The 15,453-nt window shown below is 38.4% G+C and overlaps 1 protein-coding gene across 4 annotated transcripts in view; it reads left to right on the forward strand.

The window, feature by feature from the left end:
- Positions 1-9: 9 nt before the first annotated feature.
- Positions 10-15,453, forward strand: part of RANBP9 (RAN binding protein 9) — a 38,714-nt gene continuing 23,270 nt past the window's right edge. For 3 of the 4 annotated variants that reach the window (XM_039712216.1, XM_039712217.1, XM_039712218.1), the window contains exons 1-2: positions 223-247; positions 8,554-8,665. The gene's annotated coding sequence lies outside the window, so the exon portion shown is untranslated. Of the gene's footprint in view, positions 248-8,553; positions 8,666-15,453 lie in introns of all 4 variants that reach the window. The other variant, XM_039712219.1, reaches the window with a different exon arrangement.

Here is a 15,453-nt window from a genome sequence, read left to right on the forward strand (position 1 = left end):
CAGGCGGGGGGCGGCGGTGCCGGCGCCGCGCTGGGCCTGCCGGCGGGGAGCGGCACCAGCGCCCCGGCGCCCTTCCCGCACGGAGACCCGGCCCTGAACGAGCAGGAGAAGGAGCTGAAGCGGCGGCTGAAGAGGCTCTACCCGGCCGTGGACGAGCAGGAGACGCCGCTGCCCCGCTCCTGGAGCCCGAAGGACAAATTCAGTTACATCGGCCTCTCGCAGAACAACCTGCGGGTGCACTACAAAGGTGAGGAGGGGCGGCCCGGGCCGCCGCTACACCCCCTGATCCCCCCGGGCCGGGGGCTGCCCGACCCCTCCGTCGGGCAGTGGGCACAGGAGTAACAATAACAGGAAATAACACACGCTCCTCTCCCTCCTCCTTCCCTGTTTTCCGATCCCCTAAATTTCCCCCCGCAGCGTGGAGATAAGGGGCTCGTTTTCCCTTATTTCAGGTTTATTTTTCTCTCCTTTCCCCTCCCCCCACCCCCCGTTTCTGTCGCCGTGCGGGGAAAGGGGGGGGACACAAGGGGCCGCCCCCGCCTCCTTATGCTTCTGGAGTGGGCATTATGTAAACTCCGAGACTTCCTCCGTGGATTCAGGTATCGCCGGAACGTTTGGGTCGGAGGCAGGAGAATAAAGGACGCTCGGCATGACGTGTCCTGTTTATGGTAATGAGCGAGAAAAAGAAGTGGCTGCTTTTTTTTTCCCCCCCTCTCGAGAAGAGCAAGGGTTAAATGGAGTTAAGAGCAGCAAGCAAGCGTTAAGCTATTGAACACGGAAATGACGGGAGGGGAAAGCACTGAGAAAAACACGGTTTATTTTTAAACTGTGAAAAAAATTACTTTAAAGTCACTGGTAATAGTCTTGCCTAACTATTGCACAGAGTGATTTGAGGGAAGGAACGACAATAGGACTTACATTAATAAAGGTGACTAAAACTTTATTCCTAGACGTTCCACAGTTAAAGTTACAGATTTTCAAATAAAAGGTAAAAACCAGTATGCTTTTTTATTAAAAAATAACATCAGCTAGAGGCATTAGAAGAAAAATTTGTGTAGATTGTTATGAAATGTCATAAAACCTGGAAACATAAGCCTACACTCTGACCTGAAAAAACACAGACACATCTGGTGTTCTAGGCCCAAAGTCCTGAAGTAGAAGTGTTGTGGATTCAAAACCACTTCTGAGTTGGCTGTGAAGAGCTGGATCTTTTGTCAGTCTGTAGTCAAATGAACGTAGTGGGAGGGGAGAAAAACAACCGTGCAGTTACCCTTTCTCAGAGTTTGCAGTGGAGAAATTCAAGGGAAATCTCGATAAACATGTTACTGTTTAATCGGAGGAGGAAAACGGCAACACAAACACATGGCAGGATTTGGCTGCCATGAAAGGATTAAATGTACTCTGGGAGACTTTTTTTTTAATAGAGCGGTTTTATTATTACACACAAAATACTCTGTTAAAAATGCTAAGTTTAATGCACTGTACAAAGATAATAAAGGAGCTTGATGACTGTAGAGCAGGTTTCTGGGAGGCACCAAGTGATTTAAGGATGTGTAATTTAATACTCAACTCTGAATTTCCTGGCTTTTGTTCAGTGTTTTATGACCTTGTATTTTTAGAAACATTTTGTATTTTCTAGTGCTTAGTGGCAGTAGGTTGTTTGGTTTTGGTGTTTTTTTTCTTCTGAGATGATCATAGCTTAGTGGCTATCAACTCCTTCTGCTGGTTTGTTTTGCTTTGGCCAACTTCTTTTTCTCATAAGCTAAAATTTAGAGGTCGAACCTCTGTGATCTCTCAGTGTTATTGCAGAAGTATATTTTTAGGCTTTTCTTGTGCTATCCCTGTTTCTCCTCACTTATCTTCTTTGCCGTGGTGTTAAGGAAAATCATTACCTCAAAGAAGTTACAGAAGTCATGAAGCACAGTTAGTAGGTTATGACAAGGAAATACCTTTACTCTAGCTCTTAAATAATGGTAAGTGCTGAAGGTTGAAGAGTACCTAGGTTAGCCCAAAGGACTCTGAAAAGGAGAGATGCCAGTATAACATGTCTGTGCTTTTCTTTTTCCTAAGTGCAGATGGGGGTAAATGGCTTCTTAAGTGGCCCATCTTTTCTTCTGGGTAATTTAATGAAGGTGGCTGTTAGGGCAACTCCTGTTTATATTAACCAGCCTGGTACCTGGAGTTGCTAACTGGGCTAAGCAGTGAATGGTATCCGAGTATTTCTGCCTGAGAACCAGGGAGCAAACATGCTGAACATCTCCTGCCTTTTCTCCCTCCTGCATCCTTCAGCCCTAAGAATACAATAAAAGAGGAGAAAATGAGGAGAGTAAGGGAAGATGGCAAGTAAGAATGTGCTTAGCCCTGTGAAATAGTGTTTCTACAAATCAGTTCTCAAAAGAAAGCACTCACAGTATCTTCTTTTGTAATATTGACAATTTCAGTGCTTCTGAAATTGCCTAAGTAGTAGTGGAAGAACATTGGATTTTTTTTAAAGGAAATATGAATTTTATATTGAGCAGGGATAAAGAACTGTTGTATTCTTGACCAAAATACTCAAGGAAAAAGATAGATCTGTCCAATGAAGCCAGTAACCTAAAGCAATTCTTACTATTTTCTATTACTGTAGTATATGTGCCGTGTACACTTCATTTTTCTCTTCTACCTCTGTAGATTTCTGGCTATAGAACTGTTTTTCTGGAGTAATTTCCTTCTGTGACTTGATAGGAGGCAGAAAGTGTTAACAGCAGTGCTTTGCCTTCACCTTGGGTGTGTTGGGGTTACTGAAGAAATGTGTGAGAGGAACAATCAGCACAAAAACTTTAAAAGTTATTTTTCATATAGTTACCTTCTTAATTTTAATGTGCTGATGTATTGCGAGCAGTGGTATTTTTGTTTCATTGGTTTGTGAGATGGTCCTCTTGATGTAATTTCTGAAGATTCCTTTTGTTTTCTTGCTTACCAGTGGACAAGTTGTATGGAAACATGAAGTGCAGTAGATGTCTCTTTCTACCCATTGCAGCTGAGATGTTTTGTGTACTGCATTTCTGGACCCGAAGATTTTTGCAAGCATCCTACAGAGTGCTTAAGAAATGAAAACTGCCACAAAACCAGTGGTGGAGGTTTAAAAAAAAAGGAATATAGTCTAGCATCAGGATAAAAGCTCTTCAAATATTTTTAGGGTCAACAAAACCCCAGAGTCAGTGCTTTTTTATGCTATCTCTCAGAATCATAGTGTTACATGGAAAGGAAAACTTAAATGAGGCGGTGTTTTTGTTTAGCAGATTAGGTAGCTTTGTTAAAATCTTGATACAAAATACATAGACAATGGCATCAGTGATACCATAAATATATGAAAGACTATACCTAGAGTATTTTTGTTTTTCCTGTGGACAGTCATACATTTTTGTGCTGCTGCCAGTTAGCTGTGCAAGCTGATAGAAAGCTAACGCTGTCTCACTACCTGTTGTTCATGGTGTGTCTTTGTAAGGGAGACAATGAAAAACTGTATCAGGAAAAAAAAATATGTCATTTCACTTAATTATAATTTTTACAGCTCTGAGCTGTGGTAAGTGGTAAAGAAAGCATAAGTGCACGCTGCACATAAAGCATGCATTACTGCACAAAATTCCATAGCTAGTGAGTAATTACATCTTTAAAAAGATTCCTACATATTTCTAAAATATTCAGAGTTAGCACATGGATTCTGTTGAAAAACAGGGAATTCATAAATGGTGTATGTGATATGAAAGGTCCACTAGACAGACAAGTTAGGTTTCCAGCAGGTAGTGGTCTGTACTATGTAGTGTAAGGAGATAAAAACACAGTCAGTGCAGATTGGTAACCATGGAAGAAACTATATACAGAATTATATGGACAGACAAAATAATTGGTGCTGAAGTCATGGAAACTCCTATAGAAACTTCACTTAAATAAATCTTGTGACATTTGTCCAAAAAAGCTGAAGAAAGTTATGCAATTTTGAGTAAGCTGCCATTGCATGAACTTTTTCTAATGTATCACAGGCCAGGGGATCTTAGCCAGACATTTATTTACAGTGCAGTTGCCTTTGAACTGTCTGTAGTGCAGAACAAAAATACACTATTTTTCAGTACAAACTATGCATTTCGTTTCCTGTTGGAAACCGAAGAGGATTCTATACTAATTGTTCTGTGTTGTCACTCAGTGTTACAAGGATGGTGTCAATTTTTCTCGTGGAGAACACTCAGGGTACACTCAGTACAGTTTGCCTGTTTTGGACAGCCTTGTAGCTCTGAGATGTCTTGCCTTTTTTTTTTTAAAACTGGGGAAGAAGTTAAAGTAAAATTAGTAATTTGTGTATTTTGATTTGGTTTTCTTAGAATTATAGAATCATTTATTTTGCAAAAGAGCTCTAGGAACACCAAGTCCAACCACAAACACAGTGCTGCTGAGTCCTCGACTAAATCATGTCCCTAAGTGCCACATCTACAGGTTTTGTAAATACCTCCAGGGGTGGTGACTCAATCACTTCCCTGGGTAGCCTGTTCCATTCTTGTCTCAGTGAAACTTGCCTAATGAATACAACAGAAGATTAGGCTTTGATTATTTTATTTTTGGCTGTGTGAGCAAGTCATTGAACCACCTGTTGGAAATAACTGCAGTTCAGCTTAGGTAAACTTCGTTTAAGGATTTAAACTAGATAAACATGCTTACTTCTGTCTAGGTAGGTGCTCCCATAGATTTCTTTTGGACTATTTGCTTTGTATGCATTATAAAGATTTAGGTTCAAAGATTATCTTTTTTGAAAGCAGAGATGGCTTCTCCAAACATATTTATATCTGAATTAGCTTTTTCCCAAGTAGATAGAATTAAAATTTTTATTAATTTCACTGTAATTTTGCTTAAGTGGTAGTGATACTACTGACTAAAAATCATTAGTGTGAGTGCTTAAAAAATTATATAAAGCATGGTCAGCTTATGGTTGTCAAACACGTCTAATGAATGCCCAAGTGAAAACAGTTCTAGTAAATGAACTTACATATGATCTGGTTTACAGTGTAAAGATTTGTAGAACTGTTTTCCCTTCACTGCCCCCAGTGCATCTGTTTGCAGAGTTCTCTTTTTAATGCTGAAAATCCTTATTGTTAAATAGTACATACTTCAAAAGTGTTCTTTTAAGTACTCTGCCTATGGCTTGTGACTGTCGAAGGGGCCTGTGTTGGGGAAACATTGGGCAGTGTTTCTGTGATCTACTTCAGGTGATTTGGAACCTCCGATTCAGAAGTTCAGAGTTGGGTGTCGAAGTTCTTTTTTACTCACAAGCAAGGAAGTGAGGATTCAGGTTACCAAAGGATGTGGCAGCAGTAGGATACATCAAGTTAATGGGCCACTCAGCTCAAGAGTCCCATTGGTGACAGTGGTCACAGGTGCCTGAGAAAAAAATCTAAAAACATGTTGGGCATAATCGGTATATGTCTGTTTCCCCTCTCGGCTTCCAGCCATTTTAAGCTGAAGGACATTCTGAACTCAAGGCATCAGTCATCTGCAGTTCTAGAAGCTTACCCAGTGTTCTCATAAACACTAACATCTATAGTATCCTCTGGTAAGAAATTTTGCAGTTCAACTAACTGTTCAGTTAAGAGCCTCTTTCTTGTTTTAAAGCAGGCTGATAGGATCTCATGACCACACGTAATTCAGTGTAGCCTGGTGGTACTGAAAGACTTAACTACCATGTTTAGACAGTGTGAAGATACTTGGAATATTGGAAAGTAGTTAACTGGATGATGTTTAGCCTTCTCCTAGGCTTACATATTAATTGTATGTAAGTACAAATAAAAGCAGTATGCTCAAACAGTAAAACAGGATCCATAGGAGATTATGTTAAAAGGACAGCAGTTCTAAATTTAGGGTGTCTTCTGTTTTAATGGGATGAAAGTAGTTTTGGGCACTGACTTCCCCAAGCATGTTGCTTCACCACATGAAGTGTTTGGCAATACTGGTAAGGTGTCCTGTTACTTCTGCCCCACTGTTGACCTCTTATTTGCAGTGTGACAGCTGTGTGTGGCTGTGTTGTGAACTGGATCAGGGAACTGATCTGCTGCTTAAAAAAAATCTGGTAGGTTTCTTAAACCCCGATCAGCTAATCAATCTGGGTCCTGGTATGTCCTTGCAAATAAATGCCTGAATTGGGGAGGAGGTGGGAGAAGGGGAGTTTAAGGAAGAGGTGTTAAGAACGCCTTAAATAGGTATTGTTGCCAAACACTTAGATTGTGATTTCACAAAGCTAAGTCTGCTGGGTAATAGATTTACATTTTCAATAATATTTGGCTTGTTCCTACTGCTTTAGTCTTTTCTATGTGGAAGACTTTCCCATATAAGGAGAATGACTCAGACTGAAACTACACAGATTGTCAAGTGCATAGAGTAACCAAGGGAACTTCTTTGGAGTCTATTTAAAAGTAAAAACCTAAAGACATTTTAGAAGAAAGTATTTTTCCTTCCTCCAATATATTGTTTAATTGGACTCTTTTTAACTTCAGGGATGTCTTAGGAGTTCAATGTTCTGCCCTTTTAGCTGAAGGATTTCAACTACTTAGGCATGATAATCTGTGATAGCTAAATAGTGACCTATCAGCATTTGAAAACTAAGCAAACTCATGGAAGCTCTAACTAAGATTATGTGTTGGGTTATTACACTGGTTGTCACAGCCTGAGGAAATAACTTAAAAGTAGTGAACAATGAAATGTATTGTGTATAGAGGAGTAAATTACTGGTTTTTCCTCATGTGATACATCACATCAACATGCAGAAATCAACATGCAGAATGTAGGCAGCAAACTTAACATTGTCAAACCCGTGAGGTGATTGAAAGATCTGTACACAAAATGTTTAGTAGTACTAGCAAAACCCTGAAACAAGCAATAGATTTGCACTCAGAAAAGTAAGGTGGTTGGCCGCTTGTGTTTGGGTAGTAGCACACTGGGGTGAATCATTAACATCAGAGAAAACATGGTATGTTAAACCTAGTGTCAGTGGTTTGAAGAATTTGTGGTGTGCAAGAAGGTTTTGGTTGCTGGTGCGGCCATGGTGAGCGTTCTCCCTGGCTGAGCACGTGCCATTGGTTGGGAGCTGGTGGGTGCTGGCTCTGCAGGCTGGTAAGCACTGACATTTCTATGAGCATTTGCACAAGGGAGCACTGTGCTCAGAGGTTCTGTACCGGTCAATCCCTGACCCTCTGCCCTTAGAGGTTTTGTTACTGTGGACCAGCTGGGCCTTATCTTTCTATCTGCCTAGGCATTCTCCTACAGTTTCTTCTTTGCTGTGTGACCTGACTTGCTGCACCTGAGACATGATTAATCTGAGCCTGAGCAGTAATACCATTGTGAATGCCCCTGAAAGAAGTGTGTTTGGTTGTGGGATTTTTGCATATGCAGATCATTTGCTATGCAGGTGCAGTAGGCCTCCCTGTCTGGACTGGAAATGGCAGCTGGAGTGCTGCAGCACAAGTGATTTGTACAGAACACTCAAAACAGGCAGCTCCTTTCATCGTGCTACAGATCCACTTCAAGAGCAGGCATGGGATCTGCATGAATTATTCTTATGGCAGTGACAGTCTGTTCTTGGTTTCCATCTTACTGAATTACCTTACCTCTTGCCATGATGCAATATACTTTTCGTTGTGTATGGTAAATTTTTCTAAACTATGTCCAGTGGCCCCCATGCATGACTGTCACACAAAAATTGAGGAGTTTGGGTGTACTTGGGAGACACTGTGCTTGCATGAGCAGTTGTTGCTAAAACAAGTCATCTGGTCAAAAGCCTGCTTCCAGGTTGCTTTTGGAAAGGGCTCTGAAGAGGATGACACATTCAGAAGGTTGGTATTAGGAGAATGCAAGTGGTTCTTGGGTTTATGTTGAAAATCCTGAGAGTAGACAAGAGCTGAAATTGGGCATTATTGTGGCAGGGCTAATGTATAGTGAGCCTAATAAGAAAAAGGAGTAGGAGCTGCATGAGCTCAGTTGCAGGCTGTAAGGCTTAATGCTGTCCTGAAACTATGTTGGAATGTGGAAATTGATTGTGAGTAGCATGTTCTGTATAATGACTGATGTTTATTCCAGAGGACATTGGAATTGAAGTGTCTTCAGTAACTTGTAGATTCAGAAGTACTAAGCATTAGATGAAACTCTCTTATGTTGTGTTTCAGTCTACAAAAATAAGTAAGCCCTGTGCATTTGAGAAATCATATAGTTCTTTCAACCACAGATGGCCTTTTGTCAATTGTGTTACTTAAAATGGTGAAACGTTTTCCTGGTTTCCCTTTAAATAACTGTAGGACCTATTTGGATTACTATATCCAGGACTTCTTTTAGCATCCTTGGTTGCAGTACAGGTGTGCTTGCAGTATTTGAAACAAAATACTCCAGCATAAAAATCAGGTTGAATAAAATATAGTATGTTGCTTGCTCATTGCATAAGTCTTTTGTTTTGAGTAGTTGGCATGCATAGCTTTGAGTCACCTTCTGCAATTAACTAAAATACATTTTTTGTATGTTTTGAATGCTCTTGTTTTTCAGGTCATGGAAAAACTCCAAAAGATGCTGCTTCTGTTCGAGCTACACATCCTATACCTGCAGCCTGTGGCATATATTATTTCGAAGTTAAAATTGTCAGTAAGGGAAGAGATGGGTAAGCAGAGTACATTATGAATTAATTATTTCTTGAAATACTGCCTTATATAATCTTTCAGTCAACAGATGTCTTTGGTATCAAAATTATTTTCATATTTTACCATTTTATATAGCTTGATTCCTTATTCTTGAGAAGTTGCACTCTTATACTTGATTCTTTTAAGAGAGTTGATTGTGGTATTTATTGTCCACAAATCAGTGGACAATAAATACCAAAACATCATCTCATTTTTTTCTTGACAAAAAAGTTAGGGTTTGAATGACTACTTTGACCCTCCTGTTACCTTTAAAGGTGTTGGGTTTTGGTTATATGGATTTACAGACATTCATGTAATTTTTAGGGTGTGTAGCAGACCAGCTTATTTCCTCAGTGTGATCTTTTCATGGATGTCATATCAATTTTGAAACAGAAAGTTATTCTTAAGGCTACTTGTTGACAAACAGTAATAAGAATAAAGGGGAATATTCTGAAGGGGAATTTGTCACCCTATGGAAGGAACAAGAATTGATGAGTAAGAAGCTGCTGCTTCCCATAATCCATCTGAATTATGAATCTGTTGAAGCACAAGTGATACATGCTTTTAAGTCTGCTGAGGCAGATAGAATCTCACCTGGGAAAGTCTTGAAGTGCTAATGAAATCTCTGCTAAAGCACTTTAGTTCCTTTTCATCTTTCACTGCTTTTGGTAGAGGATGTATGTTAATTCTGATATACTGTAGGACTGCTTTCTAATGTGCTGTAGTACATTCTCTGGTTCTGCTTCAGTGTTGTAGTCAGGACTGGCTGTCCCTGTTCTAGGTACTGTACAAGCATGTTGCAGGTGCTTATGCCCTCCTATGAAAGTAAATCTTGAGAGAAAAGAACTGTGGACGAAATTCAGTGCCTTTGTCTTTTCTTTGTCTTGCTGCAGTTTGTTTCTTTCATTTTCCCAGAGCCCTGTAAGCCTTCTGTAAGTCAGAAACAGTATTCAAACTTCTTTGTTTTCCTTATAGTATTGCATAGTGATCTTTTGAAGGAATAGCCTCTCAGTAGTAGCCTCTCTGCAAGTTGTAGGTGCATTTATGAGTTTGTTGTTATTTCTGTTCTCAAAAGTTATCCCTGGGAGAGTTCTTCCCTATGAAAATCTTACATCCATAGCTGCTTTTGTTACACTGTGAAAACCTAATTATTTTTAAATTTAGGTGGTAGAAATTAGTTTTTCAAGTAACATTCTGCTACCAATTTTAGGAACACCTTCATTTTTTGGGGGGGTGTGTGTGGGTTTCTTGGTTTTTTGGTTTTGGGGTATTTTTAATTTTAAGAACATTTTGTAAAAATGTATCCTGCTGCTGTGTGTTAAGGAGAGGTTCTTATTGTGCCTTGCTGGTGGTCTCTTCTTGAAATAGTTTTCTGTCTACTTAGTTTGGAAGATAGCTTTTTTGAAGTGATGGATGTCAAAAAGTATCCACGTATGTGGATGTGTCATTTTACATAACTCCTCTAACACTTCACCGTAGATACTATATGTTGGATTTTAGTAATTTCAAATTCAGAAAGGCAATCCTGCAAAAGTGGGAAAACATCGCTTTTTCAAGGTTTTGTATTTAAATGGTTACTTGTGAGATGTACATAGCTATGACCTGCAAAGTTGCCTGCTGAGATTGCATAAAAAATAGAGGGGTACTTTTTGCAGTTAATACTGCCTCATCCTTGCTTCAGCCTTGTGACCTTCATTTTGTGTCACTTTGTGAAACACTAGCTGCATAATGAGCTAAGATGTTAATTTTTTTCATTGTGTAGTATGGTAGCTGGGAAATACTGTACACACAGCTAAAGCCAAATGTAGCTTGGCTGATAAAGACCAGGAATCAACATGTGGCACCTCACTGGATGTTAAATGTGTATCTCTAGACCCTGTTTTCAGGTCCAGGAGGTCTTTGAGGTGCAGGATGAATCTCTTACAGTTCAGTGTTACCTTGCATTCAAACTAATAAATTTTTCCATAATAAGTAAACTGGGGAATTTAATGCAGAGAAATAGGACTATAAAAACCAATTTCTGTCAGTTTGGATTTATTAGTTCTTTTTCACTGCCTGTTGTATTTCACCTGGCTTGCTCCAGGTACATTTTTGCCATTTTTTTTTCTTTTTGTCATCTGATAATGGGAACAGAGTTCAGAAGGACCATATCTGTACAAGACCAGTGTGTAACTAACTGGGTCAATTAGCTAAAATGCCTTACTTGCAAAATCAAGTGTTCTCAAGGTGTTAGCCTAGCTGTAGGAGTGGTAGAGCTGTATTTTACAGTACTGTTTAAAGTAAATCCTAGCCTACCCGAGGCAACTGAGATATCTATCTGTAAGCTGAAGTACAGCTTCCAACTTTCATAAATGTCAATGGATAATTTTGTGCTGTTTGTTTGGAGTTCCCTTTGGTAGTAGTCTTTATTACTTCTATTTATTTATTTTAATAAACTCAGCTTAAACTATTTAGTCCATGTATTATAGGAGTATGTCTAAGAGCATTCTTGCTTTTGTGCTCTACTTAGCAAGATTTGCCTGAAATAATCAAAAACCCTTTACTAAAAACCTGCTATAGGAGATCCATTTTTCATGTTATTGTAGTACTTGAAGGTGCTGCTCCTGAAATCTGATCTTGCATATCTGAAAGTAGCAGGGCAAAAATTATCCTTTTTTGAAGAAGCACAGCTCTTTTTTTGTTTAGGGTGTGGATGTAGCATAGCTTCTTGTGGCTGTGTTTTAGCACAGAATTGGTTCTGTCACTCTAATGACCTAGGTCATTAAATTCTTTAATGCATCTAGGTGAGTAACTGGATTGAGTAGAAATTTGAAGGTGTGCAATATGTTAATTTTGCAGAAGTTTGTGACCAACTTTGAGAACATTATCAACACACTGAAGAAAGTGTGAAAAAAACGCTTTACTAGGAAGGAAGAACTGGATATGGGAATTGGTGTTGCAGAGCAGATGAACAGCGAAGTTGCTTTTTGATACCTCCATGTGGTGTGATAGAGTCAGTAATTGATGGTACTGGATGAGAAAAAGGGAAGTGAGAATTAAGTTCAGTGAATTGTAGTAAGGTTGAAATATCATTCAAACAAAATTCATCTTGGTATTTGTAGAGTGTTTGACACAAGGAGTCCTAATGTGCTGCTACAGTACAGATATCTGAAATAATTACCTAGATATCTTTGAGTTCTTGCTGAAAGTTCTAACCAACTGTCATATCGCTTTGTAAATATTTTCCTGTTGTTCTTTTTTTTTCCAGTTTTCTTTCTTAGTTTCATGTTGTCTTTTGTAGCCTAAGGGCTTCTATTTATATATAATCTCTCCTTTTATACTCTCTTTGGCTTTGCTTTGTTTGGCTCATGTGGAACATTGTGGATGGTTATGTGAGCAATTGGAGACAGTAACAGTAGAAGGATAATGGGTGTATGGGGAACAGTACCAAGGTGATGATTAGAAAGCATGGTAGGAAGGGGACTATTAACTAGCAGTAAGTTATGTCTGCATCTCTGTTGAAATGTCCAGTTAACTTAAAAATAAATAAAAAAATTTGGCCAGGAGAAGAAGCAGTCTCTGAACACTCATTGAGTTGATGTCCCTTTTCCCAGTTTGTGTGTCTGTTTCTGTCAGCTTCATGGTAAACCTGATTGGATAACTTATTTTCCAAAAGCTGATCTCCAGAGTGAGTTTGTTTTCATTCAGTTTTTTTCCCCAGTATGGCTGCTTGTATCGTTTCATGAGTAGCTGTGACAGCAAAAGAGGGTGACGCTAGGAACAGAAAGCAGAAACTGAAACAAAGGAACTGGGAATGCTACTTTGGGTCACAGTTTAGCTTATGCCCATTAATTTTAGTTTAAATACAGCCTTTTGGCTTTTGAAATCTTTCACCAGAGAGACCTGTTTATTTCCTAGGGAAAATGAACTTCTGGGAATAATACTTTTATCTTCCATTTCTTGAATTTCTTGAATTTCTACCCATTCTTATTCATTGATTTGTAAATACAATTAATAAGAATGGCCAAATTATAGTAATACCATGTACTTCTAAACAGTCTTCAGTGCTTTTAGAACAGCTGAGGAAGATGTATGTTTAAAATGCAAAATCACAGAATCATAGAATGGTTTGGGTTGGAAGGGACTTTAAAGATCATTCCGTTCCAACCCCACCGCCAAGGGCAGGGACACCTTCCACTAGACCAAGTTGCTCAATGCTCCATCCAGCCTGGCCTGGAACACTGCTGATTTTTTTTTTTTTTAAAGAAAAATGAAAACAAGGACTGGGAGTAGTAAGCCATGCAGAAGAATTGATGAAAACTAAGTTTAGAAAGGCTGTATCCTTTTAGCAGATAGCACTGAGCTTACACTTCTGTGAGCAGGGTTGTTTAGTCTGTGGTGTGGTGGTGCTGATGCAGATATTCATGGCCAGGCTTTATAGCACCATGTGTAAGTTCTGCTAAATGTAGTGCACTAAAATAAAATGTTAGTACAGCAATTCATGCAAGTAATCAGTATGTTTTTAGTAAAGCAGTGTTAATAAGGCTTTAGAGACTTGTTACACTATGGCTGGTTTTTAACAGTGGATATACAATCAGTCATCTGTTGTTTTGGCAGTATCTTGTGTAGTATGTGTTGTGTATGTGATGAAGTAGGTGGTGAAGTAAAAAAGGAAAAACTATCCAAAACAAAAATACCATGAGAATTAAGTTTCATGACACCTATGCCTTTGGCGGAGCCTGAACTGTTTTAGAGTGTTTGAGTCATAAATGCTTTGTTGTTTTCTAGAGGATGTATGTGTAGCTCTTCAAACACAAACTGTACTTTTATATTACAAGTTGTTTGTGTTGCACTAAGTTGGCTTTCCCTTTGGCATCCAGTATACCCATTTTCTTGTTCAACAGAAGTATTAACCAATAAACAAAATATATAACATTGTGAGTTGATGGTTGGTTTGTATTTTTTTGTACATTACTAATGTACTCCAAAATTTTATGCAGGCCTAAGGTATTAACCAATAAACAAAATATGTAACATTGTCAGTTGATGGTTGGTTTGTATTTTTTTTGTACATTACTAATGTACTCCAAAATTTTATGCAGGCCTAAGATCTATTTTTATACTTTTAATATGTCTTCAGCAGCTATTTGTTACAAGAACAGGCATTTGTTAAAACAGCATGCAAAATTTCAGTCAGTCTCTATTTACATATAAGTAGGCCTTGCAGCATTATTAGCAGAGCACTTGTGTATAGGGTAGAATCTGATAAGGTCTGAAGTATCCTTCTTTCATTAGTGTGTTCATTTGAATTGTAGCAGCTGCAAGAAGAGATCAGGTCATGAATCAGCAAGTGTATCTTTTCTTAAACTGTAGCAGTAATTCATTTTTTACCTGAATGTATGAGACCAGACTTTGACAGAAATGAACATTAACTAAATGTGTAATAAAATTGTTTGAGGTTTGTGTTTACCTGGTCACAAATATTGGAGCTGTGACAAAGTTTTCTGTCTTTGTTGGTGTATGCTAGAAATTGAGAATTATATAAAATAGAGTTAAGATAATATATCTAATTTCTTGGTCTTAGCTTCTTGAAAAATCTTCTTTCTTCTGGAGCTCATTCACATAAATATAGTGCATAGATGATAACTTTACTGTAGCCCACATTTACATTATATTATTTTATTTGCAACTATTATTTTCTGACAGTATGGTCCCCAAAAAGCCTCTAGTCCTTGGGGACAGGCCACAGGATGAAATGGTGGAACCTCAAAGTGGGAGGTATGTTAGTAAATGAGAATCCTTCTAGGAACATTAGAGCAATCATAAGCAAAATGTTACAGGAGTAACAGTTTTGAGCGCTATGCAAAATGACTGCCTGATATATTTTTGGTTTTTCCTCTCTATGCAGAACTGCATTAATCTGAAACCTGGTTTTATCATGTTCAAAATACTGTTTCCTTGGAAATACTCCGTTAAATTAAACTTGTTTTCAATTTGAAATTAAAGACTCAAACTGTCTATGGCATATTTTGAAACATTTAAATAGATTAACATCTCATTTCTTATTGTGATTGTGCAGACAATAAGGATCTTGAATTGGCATATTTCTACAAAATTTTAATGCAGAGTGTATTAAAGATAAATGTATGTACCTTTTTAATGTGCCTTATTTCTGGCCTCAGTGTCAGCAAAGGCAATGTAGAAAACTACAGGAGAACATTAGTCAAACTTTTTATGTCATTGCAAGTCAGTTGCGAGGGCCCTATAGAAGTTCACTGAGTCTTTAAATTCCTGCAGATGATGCATTTTTTTCTCTTTGTCCTCTTTCCAAGATACTAACATAATGATAAAACAAACTGTACATGTTATATAGCTTATATTTGTTTTCAGTGTTACTTCTACTTTTATATAAAGTACTACTTCATAATAATCAGTGCATTCAAAACATTAGGGTGTTTTCAGTTGCCTTATTTATGGCTGTAAACATCAGTTAGTGCTTTGTCTTAGGTTCCCTACAGATATTATGGTAACTTAAGTTTTAATTCTGTATGGTTGAAATTGCTTCCTGTAAATGGATAGCATGTAGAGAATAAGGTACCATGTTGATTACTTACTTTCTGCAACCCCAAAAGAGTTGTTTTTTGAAGCATCATGTAGCAGTTCCCCAGGTAATAATGTCTTCAGTAGCATATGTAGGCACAATGGAAGTCAGAAGAAATTTGACTCTTTGCAGATAGCAGGTGACATTTCTGTAGTAGGGAGGCTATCACATCCTATTATGTAAATATCT

The sequence above is a fragment of the Passer montanus genome, unplaced genomic scaffold (assembly GCF_014805655.1).
Source record: "Passer montanus isolate IOZ18808 unplaced genomic scaffold, ASM1480565v1 scaffold26, whole genome shotgun sequence".
Classification (NCBI taxonomy): domain Eukaryota; kingdom Metazoa; phylum Chordata; class Aves; order Passeriformes; family Passeridae; genus Passer; species Passer montanus.